A 27,633-nucleotide genomic window follows, 5' to 3' on the forward strand; every position below is an offset into this window, starting at 1 on the left:
TATTGCTGAGGGCTGCTGGCAGCTCTGAAAGTGTAGCTAACCTCCTTAAGAGGAGAGTGGTGTGGCAGCTAGATAATTTCCATTTGATAAAGGGTATGGCAACAAGGACTTCCAACCATGGAAACGCACTCACCTGGATCATATTTTGGAGCCTAAAGTTGCCAGACAACTGTGACTCCTTGGTATGTATGTAATGCAAAGTACCAACAGTGGATAAGACAACTCACAACTTGAGCAATTGTATAACAGAGTAACACTCAGTGCAAAGGGTAGAAATGTCTTTGAAGAGTTAACTTCAAATAAGGCGAGTGTGTTCTATGTGCAGAAATGTTGCTTTACATCTGAAAAGCTGATTAGAGCTGAAATTTTTGTGGAGTGCTGCTCACCGCAGTAACGTGTGCAGGTTAAATCAGATTTGGTATGGAGGAGAAGAGAACATGCTGGGACACAGGTCGATATTATAATCTGATTCCAGTGGAGGATGCTGAAGGAAAAATCTCTGCATCACATGACGGGCTTAGCAGAGGCCTAGTGAAGCCCGTGCCAATGTCTTATGGCTTAGAATTTGCATCTACCATCAGATATCCTGAGCCGTGCGTGGGTGGCAGTTAGTGGGTGGTGAAATTAGAGAAGGATTCCTCTGCAGCTCAAGCCATAGATTTAACCCTTTGACAAACTTTTACAAATTATTCAGGGTAAAGTCTTCTTAAAGTGACTACAGTACCATTTACCATCTGCCTTGTGCGTTAAATCAGCAATTTTTATTTAAAGACTTATTTAGAGCATAGCTTCATTACAACAATTGCAGATTTACTGCTGGTTATAATGTTGTTTTGTAGTTTGCTGTGTAATTTTGCTCTGGATGGAGGAGTCCAGCCATGACTGATTTGGGAAGTTGGGCAGAGGCTTTACTTGTACAAATTAATTAGGCCAGCATTTTTTGCTGAAAAGTGTGTTGGAAGAAAAAGTAATGCCACTGCTCCCAGAAAAAGATGCACGTAAATGTGTCAGGAATTGTGAATTTTTTGTCCTTTAATGTTCTTTAATTCTGACCACACTGATGTGACCACATTGGCTGTAAGTGACAAGGCAGTATGATCCAACATTAGTGGAAGGCACTATAGTCTCCTTTTTATCGACAGTTTTTCTCATTGTTTCTCTGAAGACTTTGAGGCTGGAACTTTACGCTCTCCCTGCAGGAGCAGGCTGGTGGCAGTGGGAGTGTGGAGGGGGGGAGGGTGGTGGTGACCAGTTAGCTGCCACTTAAGGGCCCCCTGCCATCACCGCTAGTGTTTTACCAGTGGCAGGCAGATGGCGCAAGTAAAACCTGGCGGCCTCCTTGTGGGGTCGGGCGGGGGGGGCCCCTCCGGATCAGGCACTCTGTGCCCAACCACCCCCACGACACAGCATTCCCCCCCCTCAACACAACCAACCCCCCTTGCTTCGCTTTGGCCAGGCTGATTGTCCCTGGTGGAGCCCAGACCCTTACCTTGTTTCTGGGGCTGGCGTCCCACTTGCTGCTGAAGCTAGTTGCAGTCCCAGCAGTGGCCACCGCTGCCGGCCCACTGGCAGCTCCATTAGGCAGGATCTCCTGCCTCAGAAGGATGGAAGTCCTGCCTGAAGCCAATTAAAGGCCTGGGGAACATAAAATCCTGGCATGGTTCTCCAGGCCCGGCAGAGGCGGGCATGCCCTGACTTTTTGGCTGGTGGGCAGGGCCACCCACCCAACATAAAATTCTGGCCCGGATCCTTGGGATGGTTTGGATCTATGGCTGCCCTCCAGTACCTCACTGTACTGAACATTAAATGTGTATTAACTTTGACAGTGATTGCTGTTAGGTCTTTCGTGTGGTGAGTGGACTCATTGCAGCTGAATCACGTCCTGTCCTCAACAAATATCCCTAAACATGCACTTTCAGCAGATTGAGTAGCAATCTGGAGAAAGGATCTCTGAACAATTAATTGTGGTCTCTAACAAGACTTGAATAAGACTATTTACTATTGAAGTAAAGAAAATCCCTTGACCAATCCATTTTATTTCAAAACATTTCTCCTTGGAAAAAAATATCTGCATGAAAAGGAATAATGTTTTAAATTTACTTTAAATTATTGGCCAGCCAATTGTTTCATCTTCAGTGTATCTGCTTCATGCAGACTTCATTTCCTGCATAATGTAATGTCTTTCATTCACACGTGTCTGGACGGACCACCAACTATGGTGAAGATTTGCTCTGTGTTGTAAACCCTTTCTCGATAAACTGGTTTTATTCCACATAACAAACAAAGGAAATCTTCCTCCTGTGTTATCTGACCAATTCTTTCAGCTATGTCGTTAATTGGGCATCGCACATAGACCTATAACATTTCAGGCTGGAATTTTTCATTAAGATAGACCTTTACGTTAAAAATGTAGCAAGCTGTTTAAATTATACTGACCAAGAAATGCAACAAAATATGAGAAGACAGTAATAAAATTGCAGGGTGCACATTTGTAAATAACATTCCATATAATTAAATGTGAGATGATGCAGTTCAAGAATAAGGAAGCCATATGCTCCTTGGAATATAAGGACTGAATTTTAACTGAAAATAAAGGCAGGTTTGTGTGGGGTGGGGACTTAAAATGTGTTCTTGACCGAAAGTCACCTCCAACCTGCCGATTTCCCGTTGTGACTGAGGCTGGAAGTGGGTGGGTGACCAACCCGATCCAAGGTGGGGGTTGCAGCTTTAAGTATAATAATGAAGGTTTCCCATGCCGCAAGGAACCGGCAGCTTCCTCAAGGTGTGGACTTGGTGGATTCAGGAGATAAATGCCTTCACACCTACCTCCTAGATCCAGGGGCCTGCCTGAGGAGCCTCTGTGATCGCCCCAAATCCTCCCCAATGGCTTTCCCCACCAAGGCCTCTTACCTCCCACCATCCCCACCCCTTCAAACTAGCCACGAACTGCCGCCCCTCCCCTCCACTCCACCATGATGTCTCTGACTTCCCCCCCACTCCCAGGACCTGACCTCCCCCCAACCAGGGTTGGCTGCTCCATCCAGTGCTCCCCACTCTGGTTGCACACCACACCCTGCCCCTCCAACTCGGTCACCCCTTTACCTCCGGTCAACACCTCCAACCCCAATCCCAGCACAGATGTACCTGCTCCTATAAACATAGAGTGGCTCCCTGCCCAACTGAAGGTCCTACTGTCAATTAAGATGGGCCTCCAGGGTGGGGAACCGATCACTGGTGTGACTGATGTACTGGAGTTTAAACTCCATGGCATGGGTGGGGGGGGGGGGGGAATCCCAAATAGAGAGCCCCCCACGACTTTCTGTGACCCACTCCCTATGGGTGAGGTGAATGAAAATTCAGCCCTGAGAATTTACATGGAATAGAGAACCAAAGGGATCTAGAAATACAGATACAAAAAACATTAAAAGTACCACTGCGGGTTAGCAAAGCCTCAAAAAAGCAGACATAGCACTGGGGTTCATTTCAAGAGGGATAGAATTAAAAAGCAGAGAGGTTATGTTAAACTTGTACAGAAGCTTGGGTAGACTACACTTATGGCTGGATTTAATGGGTCTCCAGAGACAGGTTAGGAGTGGGGAGGGTGGGGTGGTGGCCATAGAATTGCAATACAAGATGGGGGAGGGGGGGGCGGAGTGTGGAGGGCCCGTCTCCTTTCTTTCGCAACACGATTAAGTCGTGGGTGCTAAAGGCCGAATAAGCCCACAGGCCAATGAGGCCCATAAGAGGCCTACTTTTAGCCATTTTAGGGCCTCTTCCCACCACCGCTGGAATTAAGCCAGTGGTGAGGGGGCCTCTGCCATGCAGGAGATTGCCCAGTAAAATGAGGCAACCTCCCTGTGGGCTTGGGGTGAGGGGGCCTCCTCCATGGGCAATCTCTAGTCCACGGAGGGTCCCCAGTGGCAAACAACCCACCCCGCCCCTTAACGCTCACCCCCTGCACATCACCCACCCTCCCTCCTCCATCATCGCCGGGGCCTGCTGGACTGACTCTGGTGACCGCGCCTCATTTACCTACGGTCACGGCCTCCAGCGTGGGCCTGGCTCCAAGGTCTCCTATAGTAGTAGCAGTGGCCACCGCTCTCAGTGGCGCTGCTGATAATACTCTGACTGGTCTGCAGCTCTTGGAGGTGGGTTAAAGATGGTGATTCTGGTGCCGGGCTGTTAATTGCCTGAGTGCCATACAATCACGCCGGTTGGGGTGCGGGGGGTGGGGGGGGATGCTCGCCAAGGCGAGATTCTCACCACCTTTTCAGCCCAGCAGTGAGAGCCCCGCAGGCTCCACTAAATCTAGACTTTAGAGTGCTTTGAACAGTTCTGGTCTTCATAAAAGCATTGAAGAAGTGGCAAAAAAGATTTACAAGGATTGTAGCAGAACTGAGACATTATATCTATCAAGAACAACTGAACCATCTAGGGCTCTTCTCTCTAGAAAAGAGAAGACTGAGGAGTGAGCTGATAGATGTCTTTTAGATTATGAAAGGCTTTGATGGTGTTGACATAGAAAAGATGTTTTTATTTGTGGGGGAGACCAAAACTAGCAGTCATAAATATAAGACAGTCACTAATAAATCCGATGCGGAATTCAGGAGAAACTTCTTTGCCCAGATAGTGGTTAGAATGTGGACCTTGCTACCACAGGGAGTTGTTGAGGTCAATAGCCTAGATGCATTTAAGGGGAAGGTAGATAAGCACAAGAGGAAGAAAGGAAAAAAAGAATGTTCTGATAGGATTAGATGAAGAAGGGTGGGAGCAGGCTCTTGTGGAGCATCAACACTGGCAGGGAGCAGTTGAACTGAATGCCCTGTTTCTGTGCTGCAAGTTAAATATAATTCAGTGTAAGAAATCAAAGTAATCGTGCTTCCTTGAAATAAAAATAACTTGCAGACTACACTTGGGTACAGGTAAACTGAGACTGTGGATTTAAAATGCTTGTGCATGTGCATCCTGAGGCACGTCATGGTATGCAAACAGTAGGTCACAAACCAATTAATTTAAATGGGAAACTCTAAACGGATGTGGATAAAAATGATGAGGTCAGATTATGCGAGTAATGGGATGTTTTCTATAAAAAAAAATCTGGTTTCCAGAAATTGAGTTTCCTGATTCTTAGAAAGTCTTATTCTTGTAACATCCGTGCCGCAACAAATAATCAAAAACATCTTTCCTGCTACGTCCTTTCATTGAGTTACCATGGATTCAATTCTTACCCCGAGAAACAACCTCCTACTAAAAAGGAATTTGTATTTTATTCAACATTTGATTGCTCAATTTAAGTGGGGGGCGGGGGGGTGGTGGCGGGGAGAGACTTTTTTGTTGTCATTCCTTGGCTATAATTCGGAAGTACATTAAAAATAATGTGGTAAAAATTCAAGCTTGCTTCTCAAAAATCCTGTTTGCTGTATCACTTCACAGTTTGACAATTACATTAACCTCCATGCGAAATGTATTTATAAAATGGGATACTGAAAATTTACAACACCGAATACGCCACAACACAATTTTAAGAGGGGATGTTACTTTGGGAGTATGTTTTAACATTTAGTTGGAGGTCAGGTTAAATATACAAATCCAGCATGGATTCTAATCGATCCTACAATGAAAGTCCTTCACATGCAGATCCATTATATGCATTAACTGGCACTCCATCATCCAACTGGGAGCCAACGTGTTGGGCTTCTAAGTGAATAAAATGTGTGACTTCTCCAAATGGGACAGGAAACAAACTTAACCTTTTGTATTTTATGAACAATATATATTTAATATAATTTAGTCCCTCTTGTAATATCAATGAAGAATGAAAAACTATTCAGTTGTCTGATGTTTGTCAACTTGGGTCACCTGAGCTGAAGACATACTGTTATCAGCCCTCAAAGAGTTACTGGCAAAGCCATGTTGAGGCTTTCAAAGTCTGCTAAATGGTAATGGTCAAATCCCAAGAAAAGCCAAGTACAGTATGCCACTTCCACTAAGAGTAGCGATCAAGCTATAATACTGAATTGTAACTTTTCACTCTGCTTAATGTTTAACACCTGGAATTTAAGATTTGTTGATAGTAGGCATTCTTGGGTTGATGGTCCACTGGTTCACAAAAATCTTCATTGCAGTTGCTCTCTCTTTTTAGTTGTCCAAGCCAGGAAAAGGAAAAATAATTCTTTGCAGAGTGATTCTGAAGTTACTTTATCAGAAGCCCAGTGTCGCAATTCTTGTCCTGCCAAGAAATGTGTTCTTCACTTTACTGCAGACAGCTGTGTATGTGATTGATGCATGTCTCATAGCTACAATTATATTAAAAGTGCCTGGAATGAAGCATTGAATGTAATATACTTTATCGAAGTGCAGAAAAGGAGAGGAGTATAACTTTAGATTTATTAAGTGAGTCAAGGGTGTCAGCTGGTACTTTAACTTGGGATCTGGTATGTGAGTGGGAGAGACCATTGAGGTGGACAATGGCAACAGTAGAAATATAATTCACAACTTTGCATTCAGGGTCATTTCAGGTCAGGAACAGCATTTGTTAGGGAGCTCTGCTTTAACCACCTGACAATGTGCCTCACCTTCAACTCTAAACAAGTATAGCTTCTTGTTCTACTGGAAATGTTGAATTTCCATAATGTTTAATCGTACAGTATTTCTGGATGGGAGTGCAAAATTTGAAGGCAAGATAGTGTAATAGATTCACGCCTACTGAGTGCTCAATTGAGCTGCCCAAACTTTTTCCACTTGGGACCCTGAACAGCTGCAAGAGAGAGAGAGTTCATTCCATTTGGGCTGAATTCAAATCAAGCTGTAGGGGTGAAAGGACAGTGTACTCGCCTAGTGCATCACCCACTCCACATGAAAACTGAACAAAGCTAAAAACAAATCTGCATAAATAAGATGTTGCCAACAGCAGAAAGTATAAAATATGAAAAGAACCAGTGTTCCTGGTAACAGGCCTGGACAGTTTCTTTTTGAAGCCAGTGGGATTGAAATTGAACCTTGCTGCACTTGTTATGGGCTTAAAATGGAAAACATGTGCCTCAATTTTAACTAAAGTCCTGCATTCCAAAGGGTGCATGAGAAAGATCCAAATCGGAATTGGGTTGGACCATTTTTCAGGCATTTGGGCCAGGAAGCTAACACAAAGCATTAGGCCCTTGCAAATGCTAATGTGGGCCTTGACTGCTGCTTTAAGTTCCCCTCATGGAAATTCAGATGCCCTGCATGGAGCAGATATGAGACCTGCTCTGCTCACGAGTACTAAGGTTGCATGCAGCCCAGATAGGTGCCACCACTGAAGAGGTAATTACTTTTAAAAAATTTGATTTGGTGCCACGAGGAGCATGAGTGCTTCCATTGGCTGCTTTCAGCTGTGATCAGCCTCTCCCCACAGTCTTCTCCCCACCCCACTACCAACAAGGCAAGTTTGCTATCAGTACTTGTCCCTACATCAGTTGTCCCTATTACAGCTGGGAAACAATTCTAAATGCATTTCCAGTCTATTATTTAGTGATACAGCACTGAAACAGGCCCTTCGGCCCACCGCGTCTGTGCTGACCAACAACCACCCATTTATACTAACCCGACAGTAATGTCCTCAGTACCTTGCTCTACGGCAGCGAGGCCTGGACAACGTATGTCAGCCAAGAGCGACGTCTCAATTCATTCCATCTTCGCTGCCTCCGGAGAATACTTGGCATCAGGTGGCAGGACCGTATCTCCAACACAGAAGTCCTCGAGGCGGCCAACATCCCCAGCTTATACACCCTACTGAGTCAGCGGCGCTTGAGATGGTTTGGCCATGTGAGCAGCATGGAAGATGGCAGGATCCCCAAGGACACATTGTACAGCGAGCTCGTCATGGTATCATACCCACCGGCCGTCCATGTCTCCGCTTTAAAGACGTCTGCAAACGCGACATGAAGTCCTGTGACATTGATCACAAGTCGTGGGAGTCAGTGGTCAGTGTTCGCCAGAGCTGGCGGGCAGCCATAAAGGCGGGGCTAAAGTGTGGCGAGTCGAAGAGACTTAGCAGTTGGCAGGAAAAAAGACAGAGGCGCAAGGAGAGAGCCAACTGTCTAACAGCCCCTACAAACAAATTTTTCTACAGCACCTGTGGAAGAGCCTGTCAGTCTAGAATTGGCCTTTATAGCCACTCCAGGCGCTGCTCCACACACCACTGACCACCTCCAGGCGCTTACCCATTGACTCTCCAGACAAGGAGGCCAAAGAATAACAGTAATCCCATATTCCCTACCACCTACCTACACTAGGGGCAATTTACAACGGCAGATTTACCTATCACCTGCAAGTCTTTTGAGTTTTTTGAGGAAGTGATGAAGATGATTGATGAGGGAAGGGCGGTGGATGTTGTCTATATGGACTTTAGTAAAGCCTTTGACAAGGTCCCGCATGGCAGACTGGTGCAAAAGATGAAGTCACACGGGATCAGAGGTGAGCTGGCAAGATAGATACAGAACTGGCTCAGTCACAGAAGACAGAGGGTAACAGTGGATGGGTGTTTTTCTGAATGGAGGGATGTGACTAGTGGTGTTCCGCAGGGATCAGTGCTGGGACCTTTGCTGTTTGTAGTATATATAAATGATGTGGAGGAAAATGTAGCTGGTCTGATTAGTAAGTTTGCGGCCGACACAAAGCTTGGTGGAGTTGCGGATAATGATGAGGATTGTCAGAGGATACAGCAGGATATAGATTAGTTGGAGACTTGGGCGGAGAAATGGCAGATGGAGTTTAATCCGGACAAATGTGAGGTAATACATTTTGGAAGGTCTAATGCAGGTGGGAGGTATACAGTAAATGGCAGAACCCTTAGGAGTATTGCGAGGCAGAGAGATCTGAGCGTACAGGTCCACAGGTCACTGAAAGTGGCAATGCAGGTGGATAAGGTAGTCAAGAAGGCATACGGCATGCTTGCCTTCATCGGTTGGGGCATAGAGTATAAAAATTGGCAAGTCATGTTGCAGCTGTACAGAACCTTAGTTAGGCCACACTTAGAATATTGCATGCAATTCTGGTCGCCACACTACCAGAAGGACGTGGAGGCTTTGGAGAGGGTACAGAGGAGGTTTACCAGGATGTTGCCTGGTCTGGAGGGCATTAGCAATGAGGAGAGGTTGGAAAAACTCGGATTGTTTTCACTGGAACGACGGAGGTGGAGGGGCGACATGATAGATGTTTACAAAGTCATGAGCGGCATGGACAGAGTGGATAGTCAGAAGCTTTTTCCCAGTGTGGAAGAGTCAGTTACTAAGGGACATAGGTTTAAGGTGCGAGGGGCAAAGTTTAGAGGGGATGTGCGAGGCAAGTTTTTTACACAGAGGGTGGTGAGTGCCTGGAACTTGCTGCCAGGGGAGGTGGTGGAAGCAGATACGATAGCGACGTTTAAGAGATATCTTGACAAATATATGAATAGGAAGGGAATAGAGGGATATGGGCCCCGGAAGTGCAGAAGGTGTTAGTTTCGGCAGGCAGGCTTGGAGGGCTGAATGGCCTGTTCCTGTGCTGTACTGTTCTTTGGAAACCGGAGCACCTGGCGAAAACCCATGCAGACACAGGGCGAACTTGCAAACTCCGCACAGGCAGTACCCAGAATCGAACCCGGGTCCCTGGAGCTATGAGGTTGCGGTGCTAACCACTGCGCCACTGTGCCGCCCATTAGATCTAGACAATATACTGATAGTGGAACCAAATGTGCTATGCTTCAAATGTATTACTCTTACAGGGGCGCATATGTCTAAATAAAGTGACAGAAGTAAAGCGATGATGTCACTGCTTTACATATCATGCTTCTTTATCAAAATACGCCATCTCATTGAAAACATATTTAAATTTAATATAACCATTGACTGTTTGTACTATAGTCGGTCACACTGATGTTATCTCCTGTTACTATTATGAAGGAACTGAAGTAGCATTTTCTAAAAGGTTTTTCTAGCAGCTAAAACGCCCATCAGTAAGAATCCCTCCCAACTCTAGAAATCTCTTGGAGCGCATAATATAGCCTGAAAATTACAGTTGTAGATATTAGCACAGGACCACAATGTGTTTGGCTGTACTGCCTGTCTCAGCTATCTTAATAAAAACTTTAAGTCTTTCAGATAAACAGATTAATATTTCTGAAATAATGGAGAGAAGCATTTGAGACAATCATGGTAAAGTTCATCCACCAGTATTGCCTGCAGTAATTTAAGGCTCATGTTATTACTGAAGATATTTAGGACAATGGTACCAGTACACTGCAGGAACAATTGCACTGAAGCCAATCAACCTCAATGAATGAATACAGTTGTCATGCAGGCCCCCACCTGCCAAGAATGAGGCACATTGGTTTTGTCATATGAACATTGATTTTGAACTGTTGCTGGAGTGAGGAAATGACTTGTTGAACAGATCAGCCATGGCTGGAAAAAACATTTTTGCATACTAACTGACAGTGCTTGTGTAGACAAAGGACCATTCCCTGACACATTCAACCCACAATGGATGTTGATCACTGGACAGTGAGGGGGTGGGGAAGCGCATTCCAGGGCCTGCTGGGGTGATGCAATCCACAGAGGCCAGGACTGGTGGGACCAGCTGGTCACATGACTATCTGGCTGTTTCAGGGTTTTTTGAACTAGCCACAGAGAGTTTGAAAATAGAAAGACTGTTTGCTCCTAGACTGAGAAGATCTCTCCTGTCTGCTCCCATCTCTTTCTCACAAGCCTTTGAATCCACTGAAGACACATGAACCCCAAGAGAGAAAAGTCTCCGACAATGAACAAGGTTTAAGAAGAATACTGGGCCCCAACAAAAAGCAAGATTTAGCTACAATCAAGAAAATTACAGCGAGCTTGAAGAACGGTAATAAAAACTCTTTAGATATTGCCTCAAACTTTACCACTTTATTTTTTTTATTTTTATATACAGCACTGAAACAGGCCCTTCAGCCCACCAAGTCTGTGCCGACCAACAACCACCCATTTATACTAATCCTACATTAATCCCATATTCCCTACTACATCCCCACCACCTACCTACACTAGGGGCAATTTACTATGGCCAATTTACCTATCAACCTGCAAGCCTTTGGCTGTGGGAGGAAACCGGAGCACCCGGCGGAAATCCACGCGGTCACAGGGAGAACTTGCAAACTCCACACAGGCAGTACCCAAAACTGAACCCGGGTCGCTTGAGCTGTGAGGCTGCGGTGCTAACCACTGCGCCACTGTGCCGCCCTAACTCAGGGCTTTACTTCTGTCACTTTATTTAGACATATGTGCCTCTGTAAGAGTAATACATTTGAAGCACAGCACAGTTGGTTCCACTATCACTATATTGTCTGGATCTAATGGACTGGAAATTCATTTAGAATTGTTTCCAAGCTGTAATAGGGACAACTGATGTAGGGACAAGTACTGATAGCAAACCTGCCTTGTTGGTAGTGGCCCTGAGTTTTCTTCTGCTCTTTTCTGTCTCTATTTGCATGTGTGTATCGTGTATGCATGCCAATGTGGGCACGTCTTGTATCCGTAGGCATCAACCGAATTAGAGTTTAAGTTCAAGTTTAATAAATTTCAACTTTTCTTCTTTAAACCTAAGAAAACCTGTCTGTGCTGGTTTCTTTTAATTGGAAAGCAGTGAACAAGGATTCACCAAGGGGGAGCTAAAAACACAGCGTATTTAAGATTAAACCCTGTTATGGTAAGACCAGGTGAAGGCTGATAGGGACCGCTAGACACCTTTCTCACCCGGTCGTAACACAGTTCTGGGCTGATACTCTAATTGCCTCTCCCTCTAGTACCACCAATGAGATCTCTACTTGCTCGCATGTCACCTTAGTGTTAGGTACAGGTAGTTCAATGCAAGGTTTGAAAGGAAGAAATCTATAATTGCAGTGTGTTATTCAGAGTTCAAGTGGACAGGGCATGAAAGCAAAAATCCCCAAGTACAAACAACAGTTAGGCAAAGACCGCACCGTTGACATTTTCCAAAATTGCCTTTTTGGAGTTAATTCATATTTCCACCTATACACTGGCAATGTTCTTTTCAATAAAACATTCTCTTGGACTGAAAAGAAAAAGAGTTTGTTCTAGAAGGTTTAAGCTACTATCTTATTCAGTGCAATGAAAAGAATTCACATGTGTGCGACACTCCACAAGTGAGCTGCACACGAATGAATGGAAACTCAATACAAATGTTCGCAAAATCCTGCCAAAGTTACAATGAGTCCAATTACCACTGAAAGTGAAATTTAAACACTAATTCACATTTACTAGAATCCAGCACCACAATTGTCTGAGAATATGTACAGAATGTTCCATTAAAGGATTTCTTGCATTCCAGCCTTCATTATGGTTCCCTGTGGTTTCCTGAAAAATGCAGCTGAACTGCTGCATTAGGGCTGAGGTGTAAACTATGTTTGACATTCAGAACAATCTGAATGGGCCCAATTTGGCAGTCTTTGAAAAATGCAAATCTTAGCTTAATGCACAATTTGGACTTATCTGTTTTTGTTTCTTTAAGAGCAAAATGGCCATGGGAAATAGGATAATTTTGGGTTTGTTATTTGGGCTGGGTGCCATTTTCTGTACCATGTAAGTAATTTATTGTCAAAGCCTTAATTGTTGTGTGGTACCCAGTTAGCAACATTTATTGTTTTACCTTTCTTTGGTGTTGATAGTTGGAGAAAGTGGTTGGCACATTTCTTTATAAAAGATCCCATTTCTCTTTCCTTAGACTGCTTGTATGCACTAATTCTTCTCCTGGACTGAAGTACATGGATCCAAATTCTCATCCCTATTCCTGAAGGCAAAGATGTAGATAGTTGGGGTGATATGGAACATATTTTTGAGACAAACATTTGGATGTATCATATACCACTGTGAGGCACACAACAGGTTTCCAAATTACTGATATTTTTCCAAATTTGGAATTATGTTTTTTTTTATTGACAGTGAGTTTTAGGGGCTGTTCTTTTTGTCAATTTTCTTCCTTCCTGCTTTCCTGAGAGTGTTGACCCCTGTTGGGATTTGGTTTCACCAATCCTGGTTGCCTTCTCAGTATTTTGCCACTCTCTTCATGGAATCACAGAATTCTTACAGTGCAGAAGGAGGCCAACTGGCCCATCGTGTCTGCACTGGTTCTCTGACTGAACATTTTACCTAGTGCCACTCCCTAGCCTTCTCCCGTAAACGTGCACATTCTTCCTTTCCATTTAAAAGTCTAATTCCCTTTCAAATGCTTCAATTGAACCCGACTCCACCACACTGTCAGGCAGTGTATTCCAGACCTTAACCACTCGCTGCATGAAAAAGTTTTTCCTCATGTCACTTTTGCTTCTTTTGCCAATTACTTTAAATCTGCACCCTCTCGTTCTTGATCCTTTCACGAGTGGGACAGTTTCTCCCTATCTACTTTGTCCAGACCCTTCATGATTTTGAATACCTCTATCAAATCTTCTCTCAGCATCTCTTCTCCAAGGAAAACAGTTGCAACTTCTCCAATCTATCTCCATAACTGTGTGAGACTTCACACTATTGGCACTCTCTGCGACTGTGAAGAACATCATAACCAATCCTGATTGTTAAGTTGACTGAACTGACACAACAAATTCTACAGATTTGGGCATTGTGCACCTCAGACCTCCCATTTTGTATAGATGTCTTGGAGGTGGTGAAAATACCAGTTTCAGAGCAGATCTGATAGACAAAAAGACCCACAATCTTTAAAAAAAAATCACTTGCTCTGCTGATGTCGAAAATGCTGCACATTCTGGAAATAGCCACTGGGCTATAATCAGGAGGAGGAACCATGGCTAATTTTTGCCCATCAACTAGCCCAAGGGCAAATACCTCCCTGTTGCAAACACAGTTGAGATCAGATAATTCACCACATATTGGGGCTCAACCTTGGGACCTCTAGTCTGTATGACTCAGATATCTGCTGCCTTCACTAATCAAGCTCCTGAAGGGCAGTTTCAAAGAAGCACACCTTCTTGTTATTGGCTGTAGTTGAATCAATTATCTATTTGGTTGAAAAATAATGACACTTGTAACAGTAATGCACGGTAAAGTATTATAAAGCTGATGTCTTCATAAATTTTTGGCTTGCAAATCAAAAATCCCTTGCTCTAATAATTGAGGTGATGTAAACAAGGGCAGGGTTCTAAAGATAAATCTCCTGTACTTGCTCAAGTAGCATTCTTTATATGTGATTCTCAACGTTACGTTTTGGCAGGTTATCCAGCAATGTGGGTAGCATAGTTAACCTTAAATCTACTCTTCACTGACATTCACACACATCCATATAGTTCAGCAAAAGTCAGTGCATAGGAATCAGGAGCAGGAATCCTGGCTGGTTTGCCTTCCCTCTTCCTAGTCCAGGGACGCTGAGATTAACTATTGAGCCCTTATTGCTGCCTGACTGAGATCAATATACTCGGCATTGTCATGAAGGTGCTTCCATTAGTAATATTTTTGAAGACTCGTGTTTAAAAGATTGTAAAAATTGGTCCATTTGAAAGACCATGGAGATGCCTGAATTTGTTTTTTTTTCAAAGGTTACTGGAAGGGCACTTTGGATTTTTTTTAAAAAACACTGGAAGAGACAATGAAGTGTTTAAGCAAACATAAGGAGCCTTGCTGGCTATTGGAGTTATCTACAGGGAAGTCATACGTCTAGGTTTGTGGTTGTCAGGAGTTTGAACTTTTTGATTTGGCTTAGACTGTTTGAATGGTCAGTTGGTAGGTAGAAGTCACCCAACTCATCCTTTTTCACCTGTTTTGGAAAATCTTCTGAGAATCCAGTATGATAGCTGAAACCACTGATGCAGTAATTCTCCCGAAAAGCCTGCAAGACGATTCCGCGATGTCTCCTGAACAGAACTGCTCCAGAAAGATCCCAGTGACAGCCGTCTACATGTACCCGGACACCAGACTAAAGGCCATCTGGAAAATTCCATAACTTATCCTTTTTCTTCAAGAATTGACAATAACTTGGCCGAAGTATTTTTTAAAAAGTTGATCTCTGCAGAGCCAGTTTTTTCATTTTTCTTTATTTTTTTCCCATTTAACCGGTGTGAGTGTGTGCGGGTGTGTGAGGTTATTTTAGAAGGGTAGATATTTATACTTTCATATTTCAAACTGTATGTTAATAAGCTTTGCATCTTTATTGAATAAGTCTTGTTTTATAATAAATCAATAATTTTGTTATTTATTAAAGAAACCTTGGTTGGCAGATTTTTAAAATTCTGAAACTAATATTAAGTATATAACTGGCTGTATTGGTAACTGGGTAAAATATTTAAACATACGTTGTGACCAGTGGAGTAATGGAACTCAAGAAAGACAGTGCATTCCTCTAACCTTGGTTGCAACAACAGAGAGCAGGGATTTAATCTGAAACCTTCCTTATCCGTATAATTCCATATCACACCAATTGATGCATCTAGCCACTGAGCCAATGGAGATGTCCTGACTGGTAACTTTTAAAACATGCATTTATTCTTTTACTCAACAATGTGGTAACTCATCAACACTTTTATGTCTGTAAATTGGTATCAGAATGCCTCTGTTTTCTGCACATGAAAAGCTGTTGTCATATTTCAAGTGGTTGAAATCACACAGCATGGCCGGGATTTTACTGAGCTCCCGACGTCGGGCTCCATGACAGGGGGAAGCCGGAAGATTGTTGCGGCAGCGGTCCGCCACAGAACCTGATGCCGGGAGTGCCAGGCCTGATCTTCCCGGTGGCAGCGAGGCTCCGTGGCGGCCCCCCACCCCGCCGCTGGGAAACAGGACCCGGATTAACATATTTAAATTAATGAAATGAATACATTTAAATAAAATCAACAACAATCTTACCTTTGGGCCGTGATCTTCCGTGTGGCGGCTGGCACTCACGCGCCTTCACTTTCCCGTCCAGGGAAAACTGGCGCCACCGTGGTGGGGAAGAGGGGAGCTTATGATTTTTAATGCCGTGGGTGGGGGGATCGGGCTCCAATGTAAATTATTAGTGTAAGGGAGGCTGGGAAGGGGAGACCTCTGCACTTTGATCGGTTTGGTTGTGGGGGGGAGAGGACAAGTGTTGACGTTAAGTGTTTTAGGGGAGAAGGCAGGTGTTGAATTTAATTGTTTTTGGAGGGGGGAAGGGGCGATAGATTTATTGGCGATACATTGGGGGTGTAGCCCTTTAAAAATGTAAATGACCTGGCAGGGCTGAATGCCCTTTAAAAATGGCACCAGCAACTGCGCACAGGCAGCTGACGCCATTGCCAGCATCAGAAAGCCCACCATGTGATTGGAGGGGTGGGGGGGGCGTGAAGCAGCCCAATTGGCTCATTATCCTGGGTCGCAGTGGCATGGTGGCACATGGCCCGCACATGCAGGCTGCCTTTTTTTTGCCCACTGCCACTCCCGAAGGCAGGAGAAGAAAATCCAACCCTGTGTTTGTGACTCTTCTTGTGTAACTATTGTTTAGAATACCATGTTTCCCTTGTAACATTTAATAAATGTAAGTATTTAAAGTTACGGAGCACCTGTAGATTGACTTTCTGTAATTTTCTAATGGCGTGAATCAGAATTAGATGCAGATTTTTTTTATTAATTGAATTCCAAGTTCACCATCTGCCGAGGTGGGATTCAAGCCCATGTCCCCAGAGCATTAGCCTGGGCCTCTACATTACTAGTCCAATGACATTACCACTACACCACCGCCTCCCCTTAACAGCTAGACTAATATATACAATACTGAGCAAACTATATACAGAACCTTTGTCCAGGGTGTTATAGTGCAGAGTGACTATGGTTTCTAGTCACATGGCTACATCTTGGTACTTAGCTTGTTAGCATACTGAGTTCTTAAAGGGACATCACTCATAAAGCGACCATCCAACACTAATGTTCTGGCCAACATTTGTCCTCAGCCATCACCACCATTCTGGTCATGAACTGACCATTCATTACATGGATCCTCATGGATGTTGCTGCCAGGGAAAAGCCACTGTGTTTGCCATTTCAAAATAATTCAGTGCTTTCAGATAATTTGACATGATAAGCATCAACAACTTGCATTTATATAACATCTTTAAAGTAGTTCACGGGAACATATTCAAATAAAATTTGAAACTGAGTATTATGACCATGCATTATAACTGATATGGTATATATGCATTACTACCTTAAGTAAATAGAACGATGTAATCGATTCTTTAAATGCAGAAATGCAATTGTTAAAGAATTCTGGGAGCTTGCTGTGTGCAAATTAACTGCCATAATTCCTACATTCCAAAAGTGACTACACTTCAAAAAGTACTTAATTGGCTGTAAAGCACTTTGGAACATCCCAAGGTCCTGCATGTTGCTACAGAAATGCGAATCTTTCACTCTTTAAAAAGTTAAAAAGGGATAATTAAGAGACTGGCAAGTGTCACTGATTTGATATTGACCATTCATGTTCAATTTCTATTTACAAACCAACCCAGAAAACTTGCAAAAGCTAATTTAACAGCTTCAAAAAGCTGACAACTCAAGAAGTGCTCTGAACATGTATACCTGTGGCATGTGAGAAAATAGTAGCACTGAAAATGTAGTGAGACATGGGCTTATAACGGAAACTATACTCAGCAATGCTGCACAGGTATTGGCAGAAAAAAATAAGCACATAAAAGCTTGAGGAGAGGTACAAATGTTGAAGCACAGTTTCATTTGCTCTGGGACATGCCTTCTTTGAAAAAATTAGATTTTTGACACTTTCTTTGGTGTATTGTCTCGGATTTTGGAATATATGTGAATTGCATTTATTTCCTCTTAAAAGGGACATTTTAAAGAATTTTGTAATCACAAATAGGAAACTTGAATCCAGACTGAGTGACTAAGGGTCATTTAAGTCATAATTCCAAGAAAGGACCTCAGAACTGTACACGTTCTCAAATACTACCCTCTCCCGTAGCATGGTGGGGCTGGTGGACAGGCCAGAATCTTGCTCCTCTGGACAATTTAATTATTTTTGCATGGAAATAGTTAATTCTGATCAATTTTATATAATGTCACGCTTCACAGTGATTTGCACGTCATCATCAATAATTCCCACTAGGACGAGCATAATGTTCATCGACAAAAAGGGGCAATTAGGGCCTTGCCCATATGTTGAAATATGAAAATGGGTAATTTTTTTTATATTCGTTTGTGGGATGTGGGTGTCACTGGCTAGGCCTGCATTTATTGCCCATCCCTAATTGCCCTTGAGAAGGTGGTGGTGAGCTGCCTTCTTGAACCGCTGCAGTCCTTGCGGGACAGGTACACCCACAGTTCTGTTAGGAAGGGAGTCCCAGGATCCAGCAACAGTGAATGAATGGCGATATAGTTCCAAGTCAGGATGGTGTGTGGGTTGGAGGGGAACTTGTGGTTGGTGGAGTTCCCATGCATCTGCTGCCCTTGTACTTCTAGGTGGTATCGTTCGCTGGTTTGGAAGGTGCTGTCGAAGGAGCCTCAGTGAGTTGCTGCAGTGCATCTTGTATATGGTACACACTGTTGTCACTGTGCATCGGTGGTGAAGGGAGTGAATGTTTAAGTTGGTGGATGGGGTGCCAATCAAGCGGTTGCTTTATCTTGGATGGTGTCAAGTGTCTTGAGTATTGTTGGACCTGCACCCATCAAGGCAAGTGGAGAGTATTTCATCACAGTGCTGACTTGTGCCTTGTAGATGGTGGACAGGCATTGGGCAGTTAGGAGGTGAGTTATTCCCTGCAGAATTCCCAGCCTCTGACCTGCTCCTGTAGCTACAGTATTTATGTGGCTGGTCCAGTTCACTTTCTGGTCAATGGTAATCCCCTAGGATGTTGATAGTGGGGGATTCAGTGAAGTTAATGCCATTGAACTTTAAGGGGAGATGGTTACATTCTCTCTTGTTTGAGATGGTTATTGCCTGGCACTTGGGTGGCACGAATGTTACTTGCCACTTATCAGCCCAAGCCTGGATGTTGTCCAGGTCTTGCTGCATCCGGACATGGGCTGCTTCAGTATCTGAGGAGTCACGAATGGTGCTGAACATTGTGCAACCATCGGCAAACACCCCCACTTATGACGGAGGGAAGGTCATTGATGAAGCACCTGAAGATGGTTTGGCCTAGGACACTACCCTGAGGAACACCTGCAGTGATGTTCTGGGACTGAGAAAATTTGCCTCCAACAACCTCAGCCATCTTTCTTTTCTGCTAGGTATGACTCCAACCAGCAGAGAGTTTTCCCCCTGATTTCCATTGACTCCAGTTTAGCTAGGGCTTCTTGATGCCATACTCCGTCAAATGCTGCCCTGATGTCACCTTACTGTCACCTCACCTCTGGAGTTCAGCTCTTTTGTCCCTGTTTGGACAAAGGCTGCAATAAGGTCAGGAGCTGAGTGGCCCTGGCAGAACCATGAGCAGGTTATTGCTGAGCAAGTGCCACTTGATAGCACTGTCGACGACCCCTTCCATCACTTTGTTGATGATCAAGAGTAGACTGATAAGGCTTGGCTTTGTCCTGCTTTTTGTGCACAGGACATGAGGATAGTGCAAGACACTATTCCAGCAGCACAGCTTCTCACACAGCCCAGAAAGTCATGGCCACAGTGCCTGCAAATAATTGGTTCAAAATCAGAAAGACTCCTCCCACTATTAGCTGACATGCACTGGCTACGTATGGAACCTCACAAAACTTACACCAATACATTGGAGTTTTCCAATATTGAAAACAAGACCTTCCCTCACATTGCCAAATGCTGTATATAACTTTGTCACCTATTTTTTGTCTTGCCTCGAGTACATAAAAATAATGAAACAGATTAACACAGTGGAATATTTTAATAATGTCTTCATTCTTCTTTGGGAAAAAGTGGAACTTGGGCAGTTTAGTAAATTTATAATGTAATGGAGAAGAACTGGAATATTAGATAGTTCTCTTCCACCGCCTCCATTCGCCCCCTCACCCCTACCCCGCCACTCACTCCTCCCCAAAGATAAATGAGCTTCTCCTGACTTGGTTTTAAAAACACTATTACCACAAGATACCAAAGTTTCAGCAAATATTTTACTTTGCCACTGTGGAATTTTGTCAGCAATATTTACTGGACTGGAAGTTGTCTGTTTTCAGTATTTCATCTTGTGTTGAAGATTTTTCTATTTCACTGACAAATTCTCGAAATACTTTATTTCTGAGTATGTATCTGCAATGGGCATTGGAACTGAGTACTTCAGATAATGTATTCCACCTGGGAATATTTTTCATGGGAAATCTGTTTACAATTGAAGTTATTGGACAATGGAAATATCTGCCCGTGCACTCAAAAAATCAGGAAAGTGGATTTATCTCCACTGCAGTAGCATACAGTTCAAAGGCTACCATCTGTGATTTATGCTGATTAAGATTCACCTCTTGTCAACTATGTCTCTTTGCTGTTGCCTCTTTCAGTCCCCCCTTGCCATGCACTATTCTCCCGCAACTTGCTCTGAAGTCCCTACTGCTCTTTATTCAGGAGATTGGCAAGACAAAGCTGAGTGAACCTAGCCCCGACTCCGATCAGAAGCTTGCTGAGTCAAGGAGCATGCAGGCTTCAGGCATGTCCTGCCAGTCTGCACAGCAACACATCAGTATATCTGGGCTGTGCCTCCAGACTGCCCAAAACGTATCCTTTCTTTAAAGTGTGCCCAAAATTCTTCAAGCTATTGATAAGAATACCCTGCCATTATTATAATCCACCCAGTATTGTAAATGCATAAGTCACTCAGCTTTTAAGGGTTAAAAATAATCGAGGCTTTGCATTTTGCCCTCATGGGGTTCATTTTTTACAACTCAAGCAAAACGTTCTACAAATGTTGATCTCACTTTTAAAAGCATAGTTCTTTCACTTGGCACTGTTGTATTAGTTACCATAGCAACATTTATATTGCAGTGAAACTCAGTAAAGTAAATCACACCTACAAGGGTTGAGACATAAATTTTTGCTGTCGGGGGTTCTGCACTACAGAGTGCCAGCAGCTGACGGGCTCTCAGACCTTTTCCATGATGCAGTGGCTTTACGTTTCTTGGGTTAGTTACATTAAATGTTACACCCAGCATCAGCTGATGTTGGACAGCACAAACATCTTATCCTCCTGGGTAAAATATTTACAGAATAAATGGAACAAACCTGTCCTTCACTGTTTTTCTTTCTTGCATCACATCTCGCTTTGTGGTTACTGCGGAGGCCACCCATGCCTTGAACCAGATGGCACAGATCATACTTATGGACTGAGTGCCAATCAACGCTTTTGCAAATTGGACAAGAATCAAAGTGGAATTTTTATCTTGTGTAATGATAGTTATGTGGATTACCTGCCCAATATTTTCATGAGGCTTGGTGACTGAGGTCTGGTCAGGCCACCTTTCTGATGAAGCATCTAAAATCTTAAACCACTGCAGTATAGATATTTTATGAAACACAATTAAGCTGTTGTAACTCTGCAGGCATGATGAGCTTGACAAAAGGTATTAAGTACAAAAATATGATTATAACATTATGAAGTGGCGCGGACCATACCAAGTAGTGTGAAATCAGTGTTAACATTGAAAGAATGAATTTCAATCTCCTGAAAAAATGGAAACAGTCCCCTTCAGAAAGTATTTTCATATCCTGTTATATTTCCTGGTGCCAGGATCCAGGCATAAGCATTCCCAGGCCCAAGGCAGCACCCAGATTGGTGAAATATCCCACAGAGCAACTTGTCTTTTCCCATTCTGAAGACGTGCTCCGTCCTGGAGGGCAGCTCCATGCGTACCAGTCCTCTAGCGCCTCCCGAGTGCCAAGGCTTCACTTAAAGTCTGAAAAGTGACTGTCCGCAGGTGATTCCAGTGGGCAGAGCATCACACAATCATGAAATAGTAATCAGGATAGGGCTAACTTTCTTTTCTCCCCCATAGCGTAGGGAACACCAAAGTCAATTATAGTACACCCACCACTGTACTGACTGAGATCAGCTCATTCAACACAACACAGGCTATGAATTGAACCTGGATTACTGTGGTCTGTAAGGCACAATACCATGGCATGTGGAGCATGTGGAGGCGGTGGTGTAGTGGTAATGTCACTGTACTAGTAGCCCAGAGGTCCAGGCTAGTGCTCTGATGACATGGGTTCGAATCCCACCATGGCAGATGGTGAAATTTGAATTCAATTAATAAATCTGGAATTAAAAAGCTAGTTTAATGGTGACCATGTAACCATTGCCGATTGTTGTAAAAACCCATCTGGTTCACTAATGTCCTTTAGAGAAGGAAATCTGCTGTCCTTACCTGGTCTGGCTTACATGTGACTCCAGATCCACAGCAATGTGGTTGACTCTTAAGTACCATCTGAGAATTAAGGGCAAATAGGGATGGGCAATAAATGCTGGCCTAGCCAGCAACACCCACATCCCATGATCCATCAGGGAGAACAAAATGTTTTAATCTCAAACATAGAAAATGTTGGAGAGGGTACGGTGGAGATTTACCAGAATTACACCAGGGATGAAGGGTTTCAATTAGATGGAGAGATTAGAGAAGCTGGGATGGTTCTCCTTTGAGCAGAGAAGGTTCAGGGGCGATTTAACAGAGATGTTCAAAATTATGAGGAGTTTTGATAGAGTGAATAAGGAGAAACTGTTTCCATGGCAAGGAGGGTCATTAACCAGAGTTCACAGAATTAAGATAATTAGCAAAAGAACCAGAGGTAAAAAGAAGACTTTATTTTTCCTCAGTGAGTTGTTATGATCTGGAATTCCAGAAAAGGTGGTAGAAGTAAATTCAATAGTAACTTTATAAAAGGAATTGGATATTGTTACGACCGAGGCGGGAGCAATGCACTGCCAGTACAGTCCCATCCCTCCACAGGTCACATCATATTATTAAAGTTTTCCCACCCAACCTGAAAACAGCCAAATTAAACACTCTATTCACTGTCTCCCCCAGAATAAAACAGTCCAAACCAGGAATCTTTAGACAACAACAAATTAACTATTTATTAAAACTAAATCTTAAACACGATTAAGATAAACCTATGTCCAAAGACCTTATAACTTCTTATTTTAACCTACTTCCCCATTCACACACATACACTAAAAATTAACAGTTAACCGGTTTTAAAAGTGGTGTTTTTAAAAATTATCTGTTTCTTAGGAATAAGTAAATAAGTATGTCTTTGTGGATTACATTCCTAATGGGTGAGGTATTCTAATGTAAAAATAATCAAATGGTACGCGAGTTCTTCACACGGATTTGATGAAACAGTCTGTTTTTGATAGGCATTCAAACTCTTCGGCTGCAGCAGGCAGCAAGACCACCGACAAATTCCAGACAATACAATTAGTCAAGAGAGAGTCAATCTTGAAGCAAATACTTCCTGGCTTAGATGTAAAGAAAATGAGTTTTGCTACTTTCAGCAAAACAAATGGTCTCTTCAAACAAAAGGACTTTTTTTCTCCTGAGGCAATTAACTTGGCCTGCAGCTCCTTGTAGAATCTCTGCTGAGAGAATAAACAGCTCTTTTCTTCAATAGCACGCCTTGCTCGAGAGTCTCTCAAAACTGGTTTCAGCCAGGTTTTTCCAGTTTAACACTCAGTCAAATCGAAACATTGTACCATGTGACCGCTCTCTCCTGCTGTTGTCTAAGTAACAAGTACAGCTGGCACACTGAGCCTCAGAAATCCAAAAGCTTCTCTCTCAGTCTTAAAGGCACACTGTTTCAAACAGAGACTTAAAGGCACATTGTTTTCATTCGAGAAGAAAATAAATATGGTTCTGTGACAATATATCCTTGAAAATGAAAAATGTGTAGGGCTATAAAGAACAAGGGACGAATTGGAGAGTTTAAGTGCTTGTACTGGCACAATCGACTGTATGGTTTCTGTCAGTGCTGTATGATTCTATGAAAAATATAAAGGATAGATATCAATAACGCATAATGCTTTGAAAAATAGTTATGGCAACAACTCAGTGGAGACAGAGGGCTACTGTCCTACTTTCTTTTATATTGAAGTCAAGAGAAGTCAATGAAACAGAAAATCGGAGGCAGTGTAACATGGGCTGTCGATTTGCTCGGAGACTGTTTCACGCTACTTGTGCAGACGAATTTCAGCCCTATAGGCATGCTACTCCAAAATACTTTAAACTCAGATTATAATTTTTTGATGTCCTTATTGTGATTTCCATGGGTGCTAGCGGAAAAAAGAGTATTCAATGATCTGAAAATTGCCTACGTTCCAGCAGGTACACAAGGGGTTATTTGAAATGAATTACCTGGATGAATCAGCAAATAATTGAATTATGACATAAACCTAAATATCAGTGAAAGCAGGTACCTTGAACAGCTACAGGTATTTCCATTTCACATTTCTTAATTGTCCTTCAAAATTGCAGAGAGAGACGTCTTTGGAGTATAAATACTCTGTCGTGACAATATTGAAGCTGTTCCACAGTGGCATGTGATTGATCCCTCTCCCTTGGAAGGTTAATGGCTGTGAGGGTGAAGGTTTCAATGCTTAAGGTAGTGCAGCAAATTTGCTGCAAAACAGTTTTTTTAAGCAATGTAAAGGTGCTATTCATACTTAGGGAAACAAAAAAAAAATGAACTGGAAATGGCTATTTCCACCACTTCGCCAAGTGTTCCAATAGTAATAGCTATAAGAATGGGCTTTTGCCACCATGACATAAAATAACTTGGTATAGTCAAGGTTGCTGATTTTATGGTTCAAACAAATTATACATCCCAATAATTACTCCCCAAAAGATGAATTATAGAATTCAGGTTTTTTAAAAAAATTATTCTTTCACAGCTTGTGGGCGTCACTGGCTAACCCAGCATTTATTGCCCATCCCTAATTGCCCTTGAGAAGGTGGTGGTGAGCCGCCTTCTTGAACTGCTGCAGTCCATGTGGGGTAGGTGCACGCACAGTGCTGTTAGGAAGGGACTTTCGGGATTTTGACCCAGCAACAGTGAAGGAATGGCAATATGGTTCCAAGTCAGGATGGTGTGTAGTTTGGAGGGGAATTTGTAGGTGGTGGTGTTCCCATGCATCTGCTGCCCTTGTCCTTCTAGGTGGTAGAAGTCACAGGTTTAAAAGGTGCAGTCGAAGGAGCCTTGGTGAGTTGCTGCTGTGCGTCTTGTATATGGCACACACTGCTGCCACTGTGCATCAGTGATGGAGGGAGTGAATGTTGAATGTGGTGGATGGGGTGCCAATCAAGTGGGCTGCTTTGTCCTCGATGGCATTGAGCTTCTTGAGTGTTGTTAGAACTGCACCCATCCAGGCAAGTGGAGAGTATTCCATCACACTCCTGACTTGTGTCTTGTAGATGGTGGACAGGCTTTGGGGAGTCTGCAGTTACTTGCCACAGAATTCCCAGCCTCTGACCTGCTCTTGTAGCCACAGTACCTTTATGGCTGGTGCAGTTCAGTTTCTGGTCAATGGTAACCACCAGAATGTTGATAGTGGGGGTTCAGCGATGACAGTTCCATTGAATGTCAAGGGGAGATGGTTGGGTTCTCTCTTGTTGGAGATCGTCATTGCCTGGCACTTGTGTGGCGCGAATGTAACTTGCCACTTATCAGCCCAAGCCTGGATGTTGTCCAGGTCTTGTTGCATATGGACATGGACTGCTTCAGTATCTGAAGAGTCATGAATGGTGCTGAACATTGTGCAATCATCAACGAACATCCCCACTTCTGACCTTATGATGGAGGGAAGGTCATTGATGAAGCAGCTGAAGATGATTGGGCCTAGGACACTACCCTTTGGAACTCCTGCAGTCATGTCCTGAGGCATAGATAATTGACCTCCTACAACGTCAGCCACCTTCCTTTGTGCTAGTTATGACTCCAACTTGGCTCCCCCACAAAATCAGAAAGACTCTGGAAAAGCTATGGCTTTTCTCATGGAAATAACTTTTAAATTATCCTTATGGAGGAATGCTCTGGATCAGAAGGTGGTGCTATTCCAGCTGACATTAGCAGCATGCAGGTCTTGGAACACGATGTACATCCTGACTGGAGAAATGTGCAGGTGCTTGTTGACCAGCTCGAACAGAATTTTGGAGTAATTTTGTTCTGTTGCTGCCGATTTTGCCGATGCTGGAGAGGGATCCGAGAGCACAGGTCTCAGTGGATCCGCCGAACTGAATCATATGGTCCGGCACGATGTGCACTGCGATGTACTGCTTGGGTTTGCCCAGCTCCTTGGATAGCAACAGTGCTTGTTGGCAAGGAGACTAAGCATGGCAGAAGGCATTGGCACTGAGTGTGAGAGCTGTTGATACTCCTGGATGGCTTACTGCCTGGCATAGCCAGGAGTCCGTTCCTTCTGCCTTCCCCTCTTTCAGATGGAGTTGCAGATCTTCACTTGGGTACAGATGGCCTGTAACTGCTCATGGCACTGAGGATGAGAGATACCTGGATTGATAATTTGCAAAGGGGTGAAGGAAAGAATCTCTGCAGCCTCCACTTCTTGTCCCCAAGCACCCCGATGCAGTCTTTACAGAGGCTAGGCCACTTCTGCCCTGAAGTTTCACGAGCCCTAAGCTGCTTGCTGCACTTTTAGAAAGCAGTTACATCAGACTTGCACCACTTCATATGCAAATTGACCTACCTCAGAAATTTGCATACAACTCCGTCTGCCAGCAAGTTGCATAACTTTCTGGCGCAACAAAAACACAATGAGCATCAAGGAAATTCAGGGTCCATGTGTTTTGTTTTAGCTTCTCAATGCCATGCACCTCTCTTGGCAAAGAGTGGCTTGTTTGAAAGCTCTGCCTGTTAATGTCCTCTTTTGCACTGGAAGGTATCCATGAACTAACTCACTGGGGAATTACAACACCTAACACTCCATGGTGCCGTAACTTTCTTGCTCTTTCCTTATGCTGTATTGAATCAGTTAGTGTTAAACTCCAACCCGCACTGTAAGTTAACAGGAAGGTACCTCATAAAAATCAGAAAGAGACTTCTTCCAGGGCTTTGCATACATTCAACGAGCTTTTAGGCCAGTTTTGATTTTTTTCGACCTAAGAATGAATATTTCAAGTTTCAAAATGTTTTTAACCACTGCATGACTTCAGACATACGGTTCTGGTACAACAAGAGGTAACAAAGAACAAAGAACAAAGATAATTACAGCACAGGAACAGGCCCTTCGGCCCTCCAAGCCTGCGCCGATCCAGATCCTCTCTCTAAACATGTCGCCTATTTTCTAAGCTTCTCTATCTCTTTTCTTCCTGCCCATTCATGTATCTGTCTAGATACATCTTAAAAGACTCCATCGTGCCCGCATCTACCACCTCCGCTGGCAATGCGTTCCAGGTGCCCACCACCCTCTGCGTAAAGAACTTTCCACGCATATCCCCCCTAAACTTTTCCCCTTTCACTTTGAACTCGTGTCCTCTAGTAATTGAAACCCCCACTCTGGGAAAAAGCTTCTTGCTATCCACCCTGTCTATACCTCTCATGATTTTGTACACCTCAATCAGGTCCCCCCTCAACCTCCGTCTTTCTAATGAAAATAATCCTAATCTACTCAACCTCTCTTCATAGCTAGCGCCCTCCATACCAGGCAACATCCTGGTGAACCTCCTCTGCACCCTTTCCAAAGCA

Source organism: Heterodontus francisci, chromosome 26, assembly GCF_036365525.1.
Source record: "Heterodontus francisci isolate sHetFra1 chromosome 26, sHetFra1.hap1, whole genome shotgun sequence".
Taxonomy (NCBI): Eukaryota; Metazoa; Chordata; class Chondrichthyes; order Heterodontiformes; family Heterodontidae; genus Heterodontus; species Heterodontus francisci.